Raw genomic sequence first — 9,502 nt, 5'->3', positions numbered from 1 at the left:
ATGTGTCGCAACTTGCATATGGTGTCAAAAGTCGTTTCAAACCTAGCATGTATGCCTACCATGGGCTTGCTCGTCTGCTTGCAAATTTTGGGGTCATTTTAATAGTGCCTAAAAATAGATCATGTTCAACGGAGACTATTCGGGTAGGCCAGCACGTTGTCTTTTGACATTCGTAAAATGACCCCAAAATTATTCCACCAGCTTATATGACCAATTCCAGGCTGCATGCCAAGTTGTTTGGATTTTTGACAAGTTTTGCATTTTCTGGAGTTTTCTTGATTAAAAAGGGCCGATAAACGACCGGACGTGTTGCAACGAGCAAAAGGTGTTGGTGGTCGTTGAAATCTGGCATGGATGTCTCATATGTCCGTGCTAGGTTGCAGCAATAAGTTGGAGTCATTTATCCATAGTAAGAAAACTCACCATTCGAAAGGAGTGTGCGACACTAGACTAGACTAGTAGATCATTGAGCATGTAGTTTTTCCTAATTTGAATGCTTCAGTTATTTGCAATTTCCATCAGTATCAATCAATATGGACATTTTCTTATGTTCTAACCATTTCTTGAAATTTCTCAATGATTTTGGAATTTCAAATTGTGTATGAAGACTTTACAAGCTTCAAAACGTTTTCCAAAAATAGTTAACAAATTCCCAATAATCGATGAAAAATTTGAATACAAATTGCAAACTACCTATTTTTTAAAAAAAATATCAATTTTTTAAATGCAAACTTTTCTTAAATTTGTGAAAAAAATGTGAACATTTTTAAAAAATTCTAGAACATGTTTTTTAAATTGTAAGCAATACTTGAAAATAATAACATTTTTTTGGTATTCCAAACAAAATTTCAAAATTTTGAACAAGTTTAAAAAATAATAATAAATTTTAAAAAGCAAAAATGAATTAACAAAAAATAGAGAAAAGCCGCTTAGGCCTTGACTCAACTAGGCAACGACATCGCTCCCTCAGGGTGGGGTTAAAACCCGACGCACCGAAGCCGAAAACAAAGAAATGGAAATTTCGGTTTTCCTCACTATTGTATGGACGGGCTATCCATCACTTGAGCTTTCTTCCTCATGTTGATTGTGCATGGCAAGAGTAGAAATAATGGCGCTGAAGAAACCAAGACTTGCTCTGAAGCCTTTGGGACACTCGGAAGCTTTCTGTTTTGCTTCCTGTAGTGATCTCTGTTATGCCACGCGTTGTGCACAGTGAAAAAAAATCACGAAAAAGAGCCTTTTTAGGGTGCCACTTGTGAGTGTTGGTCGTTTGCGAGACCAACTAACGAGCTTCCTTGGAAATTAGGAAAACGTGTATAATAAGAAGCAGCAGCCACGACCAAGTCTAAAATATTGTTTTAAATTTTGAAAATGCGATTTTTCCTGTTTGATTTCTTTATTAGCTTTTGGTTTCTATTTTTCTTTCCTATTTCCTTTTTATAAAATGAAAGTCTCAACAATTATTAGAATTTTTTATCAGACTGTTTGCAAATGTCAAAAAACATTTGCATTTTAAAAGAAATGGGAGATTCAAAAATTGTTCCCATTTTACCAAAATATTTGCAATTTAAAAAATTATAAATGTATGAGAAATGATTTTAATTGAAGAAACAATATCTCTTTTCCAAAATATGAATATGCGTGCATTTAAAAAAATATATTTGTAGGTTCAAAATTGTTTGATTTTGAGTGTCTGAGAAAGTTTAAATCAGGAATAATTTTTGACATTTTGAAAAAATCTTGAAAAACACGAACATGTTTTGAAAAACTGAAACGGCTTTTGAAAAAGTCTAACATTTTAGGAAGTTATGAACAAAAATTTCAAACCCCAAACAATTGTTAAAAAGTTATTTTTATTTGAAAAAAACCCAAACAATTTGTAAATGCAACATTTTGAATTTATGAAAAAAATTGAATACCCAAAGAATTCTTGAAAACCATGAACATTTTTTGAGAAAATCGAATTACTTTTTTGAAAATTTGACCACTCATGATTTTATGAGTGACATTTGAAGACACGAACATTATTATAAACACAAAAAAAAATCGATGAAATCTTTTCAAATCTGCGAGAGCTTGGGCCGGCCAACAAGCACCCGATCGGAGCGATGTCGTCGCCTAGTTGGGCCAAGGCCTAAGCATTTTTTTTCTTCTCTATTTTGTCATTTTTCTTCTTTTTTAGTCCATTCATTTTACTTATTTTTGAATTTTATTACTATTTATCTAAAAAAGTTGTTTGCATATTGGAAATGTGTTTATGTAGTATTTATTATTCACTACATACGACAAACGGTTAATATATTTGGAAAACAAGTCATCATTTCAGAATATTTAATCATGTGTGTTACATTACTGGTTTATGTGTATTAAAAGGATGCTCATGCATTTGTCAAAATGTGCTTATATAACTCCCTCCCTCCCTCCCCCCCCCCCCCCCCAACCCACAAATAAAGAAAGTGAAAACAAGGAAGCATATAACAATAAAAAATAAAATACAGAGAAAAAGGAAAAAAAAAGGAAAACATAAAAGACCAAGAAAGAGAAAAAGGAAAAGGAAAAACGGAAACCATAAAATCCCCAAAACCACGAAAAAAGGGAAAACCAAAACGGCCATATTGGGCCCGACCCATCCGCATGGTGTCGCGGGTGTCATGTCCTTACATGTTGCAATGAGCATAGGAATATTAAATAATAAATTTAATTAGCAAGATAATTTTATTTTTTATGATGATTTATTCTGAATTGGGATATGTGGGGGAAGACCCAAGGAGTTATGATGAAAAATACATGTATCAATGCCTGCGGAGACATGATATGTTTATCTGCTGGCCTCTATTTTTTGCGATGGTGCTCGCCACGCAGTATTTAAATATCAAAACATAACTAGGTGGTCCATTTTGTAGGGGAGACGAAACCCTCGGCCAAAAGATGGTATGGGAGATGTCTCGTGGGCTTGGTTCTCCTTTTGTGCAACCCATGAGGGGGACCCACCAAGTCACGCATGGGCATGGTGAGTGTCCTCCAACGGTCTTCTCTCATGGTTTTATGATCCTTCCAAAAGTAAACTTGAATTTTCCTGGATTTTCATCTTTACGAAAAATACCTAAATGTAGCCACATCACACAAATATATTGCTTTCCAAAATGTACTTATATGATAGTCCTAAAAATAATTAATTTTATAAAAAATGAAAACAAATTTCAAAATGATTAAGTACAGTTTCCAACATATCATCAAGGGCAAACTCCTCTTCGTCACAAGTCTACTCATTTAACATTGTTATCGTAAGAGAAAAGATATACCCTATACAATGTAATACTTTATTGAATTAGCCGCAAATAGGGAGGATTTTGATGTTTTTGGGGGGCGGATGATTCATCGGTACCTAACTTCATCTTTTTCAGAAATGCTTTTGGCGAACCGATAGGTTTCGAGTGGCTAGTGAGTGTTCATTATGCTATGTTCCAATGCTTGCACGTAAAGGATATCTGGATGAATCTTGGGATTGATGATATAATTCAAAGTGCTTGTGCTATCGGTGATGACGAATTGTCGATCTTAGAGAGACTTCTTTTGGACAAATCTGCTATAGCACCTCTCTTGACGGAGGTATTTCACAATGATATAATTGCTACAATCATTCAGTATATTTGTGGAAATGCCGCCAGGTAACTCACGGTCAAACAATCCAATCTCTGGCTAGAACTGCCCATACTATTGTGGCTTTGGTCACAAATTACATAAGAGTGTAGACAAAGCTATCTTCGGGGGCTTGTCCGGCATGGATGGCAATGTCCTAAGAAAGACTACACCAACTTAACGTTGACGCATCCTTCTATGATGACTGGTGCCAGAGGAACGTGTGCAATTATCATAGATGATCGTAGTCGTTTTGTCACAACGGGAAGTAGCGACATTCCATTTATCGATGATGCCACGACGGCTGAGGCTTGTGCTCTCCTTAATGGCTTAATTCTTAAACAAAATTGATTGCACGGAGGTCGTTGAGATCATGCAACAAGATTGTAACTCCATTGGACCGGCTGCGGCAATTTACAAAGAGTGCTCTTTTTATGTCACAATTTTGATCAGATAATCGTTATTCATTGTTAGAGCAGCTAATGTTCTAGCAAGTCCATGTAATTGCGGGTCAGGGTGGATGCCCAAGACTTGCCTGGAATATGGATCCATCAATGTTTTCTTGTTCATGTAATTGCAGGTCAGGGCAGATGCAATAGGGTGTAGGGTGGGGACCATGGTGGGACCGGGGTGGGCCCCACCCTAAGATTTTTTCCAAGCGCATATCGTTATGAAGAAAATAGATCTATCTATATCAATATAAAAAGATCTAAAGGGGCAGATCCAACAAATCCCGGCCGTCAAATCAGGTCAATCCAATGACTCAGGCTGCTTCAATGATGCGCTCAACACGTTTAGTGTGCAGTAAATATCATATCAAATATTAATTCCAATATTAATTACATAATTAATACGCAAATAATATTATATCTAATATTTACGTGTAATTAATATATTACCTAATATCAACGTGCATTGCACGTACACATTACTAGTAAGTAGAAAAAAGCCCAGCCAAACTCAATATTGGCCCACCCTAATAAATTGGGCTAGATCCACCACTGTTGCGGGTGATGTAGCTCTATTTACACACATAATATAATCTGCCATTAAAGCTTTTCATAAGAAAAAAAGCATACATGTATATGTCTCAGACATCTAGGCTTCAAGCGGCGTCGGCCTCCACGATTCGCTTGATCTGCAAGCGCGCACCGCGCTTGAGTCGGTCCGGGAATATGACATCAAACCTAATTCTGAGGCTTCCCCGACGGCCGGGCTCGCGGGCGATGGGCATGCCCTCCATCGGTACCACGAGCTCATACCCGGGGCGAACCATGGGGGCTTCCTCCTCCTGGCCGCCGCCCACGTCCACCGCTAGTTCTCGGCCGTCGAGGGTGGGGAGCACGATCACCGTGCCCAGGGCCTCCGCGAGGGTGAGACGGACATCCGTGACCAGGTCCTTCCCGTCGCGGCGGTACATGTGGTGTGGCCTTTCGTCGATGGCAAACACCAGGTCAGCAGGGAGTTGGTTCCACTGCTGGTTGCCCTTGCCAGGGAACGTGATCTTGGTACCCTTCTTCCACCCCGGCTTCACCTCGATCGATAGAACCTCGGACTCCGTCTTCATCCTCCTATGAGACACGTGCCATAATATTTTGGTAACATTAAAAATATGATGTCAGATTTTTAAGCATGTCAAATCGACTGTTTTTGTGACAATTTATGTTGTCGAGCATGGCAATTTCTTTTAGCAAACATGGCATTTTTTGCACAGCAAATCCTTGTTTGCCAGAAATTTCCATGTGTCCCTGAAGAATTTGCCACCCTCCCACCAGGTAATTTGCACAAAAACGTTCGATTCGCAATGGTAAAAAATCTGATGTTTCATTTGAGCGAAATGCAAAAAATTAGACAAAACTAATTTGATCAGCATCCAAACTGTATTTACCCGCTGGAGTCGACGACATTCCTGGAGATCTTCATATTTTTGGTGACGCCCGTGTAGAGCTCCTCCAGCGTGCACGCCAGTTTGGTCTCCACCGGCGGTGGTGGCGCCCCGCCGCCCTGGTCTCCGGCGCCGTGAGGCCGTCCCAAGCCGCCGCCGTCCCGCGCCGTCCGCTGTCTGCCTCGCACGTTATTGCAGTACGTGAAGGGCGTGCTCCCGAAGAACTCGGCGAAGATGTCGTCGGCGGGCTGCTGTGGCGGGCCCTTGAGCCCCTCCTCCCCATACTGGTCGTACACTGCCCTCTTACTGGCGTCACTGAGAACCTGATCACGCAAAGCAAAACGATGAAGCATTACACGCAGATTCCATTCATCATTGAGAATGGATGGATGAACGTGCATGAGCGTACGTTGTAAGCTTGGGTGATGTCCTTGAACTTGGCCTCGGAATCCTTGTCGCCGGTGGGGTTCTTGTCGGGGTGCCACCGCATGGCCAGCCGCCGGTAGGCCCTGCGGAGGTCGTCGTCGGTCGCGCTCCGGTTGACATTCAGGATCTCGTAGTAGTCCACCGATCCCATCGTGAACCGTAATGAAGATGCATGACAAGAACGAGTAGTTCTCCGGGTCCCCGATCGATAGCAAAGAAAATTCTTGTGTATGTATGTATTTATTTATTGGGGATTTTGGGTGTATGGCGATTGACAGTTGTTTGTTTGCATGGATTACCAGATGAAATGGGAGATGAACGAGACCAGTGCTATCATGAAAGATCGCCAAAGGAAGACGAGGCTCCGGAGCTTCAAGGTACACAACATTTGATCGATCTGACCAGAGAACTCAACCAAACATTCTAACAAAAAATGCTCGCACGAGAGATCAATCAAGGAAGAGGAGGCTCACATTTGATTGCTCTGATGAAAAACACAACCAAACGAGATTGAATTGAAGAAGGTGGTGTTGTTTAATTGCTTACAATTAGAGATCTTTTGGAGGCCAGAGGAGAATGCGAATCAAGAGCATTTCCGTCCATATGTTTCTCCCTGCTCTATTTGGAGGGTGTCAAAGAATAGGAGAAGAAAAGCTCGTACGAGAAAACATCACGCCTGCTAGTCCTTCACGTGCTTGTCATAACCCTAGATCGGAGGCATAACGAAAAGAAAGGGGATCAGGAGTATAGGTGAAATCTTGGGGAAGAGGGAGATGGCAGTGACGTATGAAAAAAAGGAATATTCATGTCAATCTGTTTTTTTTTTTTGCAATCATGTCAATCTGTTGACGACTTCAACGATCGGCTCTAGTTAATATATCTATTGGGATTATGTGTCTCTGCAACTATATTCAAATTGTTTGTTATTATTAATATTCAAAATATCTCATTATGGAATTATACATGTGTCTGTGCATGGAAATGCTTACTTGTTTGGCAGGGAATTATGAGTAATGCTATATCTACGGGCAGATTTTTACCGATATTACAGGGAGAAAGATCTGGAGGCTTATGATTGGTTAGTGAGCCCCGCCCTGGAATTTGTTTTTTTTGGGGGGGGGGGGGGGGGGGGGGGGGGAGGGGGATGCTACATCCACGGACAGTTATGGGCTTGTTATGAAGTATGTTTTGACTTGATTAATGGGGTGTGAGGGACCCCACCCGGCTGAAAATCAGGTGGGGCATTGAGAGAATTTAAGGAAGGACCCCGTAACACTCTTTGAAGGGGCCCTGAGTGTAACATTGTGGAGGGGGGGGGGGGGGATTAGGGAAGGGAATATTTGGGGGGGGGGGGAGGGGGGGATGCTACATCCACGGACAGTTATGAGCTTGTTATGAAGTATGTTTTGACTTGATTAACGGGGTGTGAGGGACCCCACCCAGCTGAAAATCAGGTGGGGCATTGAGAGAATTTAAGGAAGGACCCCGTAACACTCTTTGAAGGGGCCCTGAGTGTAACATTGGGGGGGGGGGGAGATTAGGTAAGGGAATATTCTCTCTCCCCGTAGAAGTCCCGTAATAAACCGTAGGTGTACTAGGGCCTTTTTTTAGCCTTCGCATGCTCAAGGAAGCCGGTTGATTACCAGTGGAATACACTATATACGTTGCATACTAGAAAGACTACCTATGTATATTGATAATTGGAAGAAGCTAGATTGTATAATTAGACCATAACCATGGTTTTAAAAGCATGCTATAGCATTTAGAAGGGTCCTGTGTTAAGGGACTTTAGGAGAGGTCTTGCCTAGTGACTAAGGATCCCGGATCTAGAACTCGATGGGAACAAAAGATACAGTTAGTTCATAATCAAAAAGTAAAACTATAAATCCATAGATCTAGAGCCTTCAAGCTCATTCTGCCTGTATTGAAGAAAACTTAGCCACCTTTCTGGTTGGCCCTTAGATGTATCCAATTTTTTCGTAATTCTCTTGCCATCGACCACCAAAATCTCTAAGTTTTACTGTAGTTACGACCTGACAATTGGTATTTAGAGCTCGGTTCAGTCATCGGCGACGAGTTTGGTTCGGACACAAGAGTTGGGCCGGGGTTCCCATAAAATCCTTCTCTTTGACCCTTGATCCCGGCGCGATTCACTCGGGTGCAGATTTGGCTCCATAGATGTCTCTAGTCACGACCTTCTTATATCTCCCTGAGTATTGTTTCAGTCAGAGAAAAAAGTATGTACGGCTGCTAAAAGCCTAAAACACGTATGCTTGTCAGAGAAGATTTTTGCCTCCTGGGACCAGAATTTTTTTTAAAAATCTGAAAGTCAATTTTTTTTAAAAAAATATGAAAATAAATACACAGGTACTTGGGGATGTAAACTGCATGTGTATAAAATTATATTATAAAATATGTTTTGGTGTGAGCTGTACAAAAAAAAAACAAAATCATGTGTTTTTATAGTGGATGTACGTGCGATAGAAACACATGATTTTGTCATTTTCCTGTAGCTCCCATGAAAATATATTCACCATGAATTTTACAGATAAATAGTATACATCCATTGGCAGTTCAAAAAAAAGTATACATCCACTGGTATGTGTGTTTTTTTTTCAGAATGTTTTGGACCTTAAAAGTCAGAGTTGTAAAAAATTTGAAAGCCGGGCTACATGGAGCTCGGGAGCCAAACATAATTTCCGCATGCTTGTATGCTATCATGTATTCTCAGTACGTATGTGGTTCTGCATCTTAAAATGGTGGTCCAGGATTTTCCTCCAGCATGCAGCCTCGCGTGTTCAATTAACTAAGATGATACCCCAAGCGTTGATGTGGCAATCGGTTGCAATATGTTTCAATAAGATTTGATTGTGTGGAATATAAATATTTAGATTAATACCACGTGAAACAAAATTCAAATTACATACGACTTGTTATATTTGATTGTGTATAACTATAAAAATATAAGGGAATAATATAGAATGAAAAAAAATCTCATGCATGGTCGCACCACGTGATGGTGGTTCTTTTCTCATGCATGGTTGCATGTTGAATTGAGACTTATCGCGTTCATAATTGTATGATGACGTGACTTGTTTGCATGTCAAGATAAAATGTTAGTTGGGACCACTTGCTAAGGTACTCCCTCCATCCCAAAATATAAGAACGTTTTTGACACTAGCGTTTTTGACACTAGCATATAAGAACGTTTTCGACACTTGCTAGTGTCAAAAACGTTCTTATATTTTGGGACGGAGGGAGTATATAGGATGAGTTGTGAAGAACCCTTTGATATTGGACACTACCACAAAAATGTACTAGTTAGATTGCTGGGGTTTTGAAAGAAACATCAACTAATGAGGACGATCTCTAATTATAATAGAAAAAATGATAATGTGCTAGTATAGACAATCTTCCTTTAATTTAATATATACACGTAAAAAAACAGAGAAAAAGAGATTCAGAGTGTTAATATATACACGTAAAAAGAACAGAGAAAAAGAGATTCAGAGTGTTAATATATACACGTAAAAAAAACAGAGAAAAAGAGAG

The 9,502-nt window shown here is 40.1% G+C and overlaps 1 pseudogene across 1 annotated transcript; it reads right to left on the bottom strand.

The window, feature by feature from the left end:
• Nucleotides 1-4,743: 4,743 nt before the first annotated feature.
• On the bottom strand, nucleotides 4,744-6,101 carry LOC125549516 (uncharacterized; annotated as a pseudogene). Its single transcript, XR_015599414.1, has 3 exons — nucleotides 5,934-6,101; nucleotides 5,528-5,847; nucleotides 4,744-5,210 (listed from the first exon to the last, which is right to left on the bottom strand). The product of XR_015599414.1 is annotated as an uncharacterized LOC125549516 (transcript).
• Nucleotides 6,102-9,502: the final 3,401 nt, after the last annotated feature.

This window comes from Triticum urartu, chromosome 3A (genome assembly GCF_056163025.1).
Source record: "Triticum urartu cultivar PI428250 chromosome 3A, HENAU_Tu73, whole genome shotgun sequence".
Taxonomy (NCBI): Eukaryota; Viridiplantae; Streptophyta; class Magnoliopsida; order Poales; family Poaceae; genus Triticum; species Triticum urartu.
Note: the sequence above shows the minus strand (reverse complement) of the source record. Positions and strands in the feature narration are given on the sequence as shown.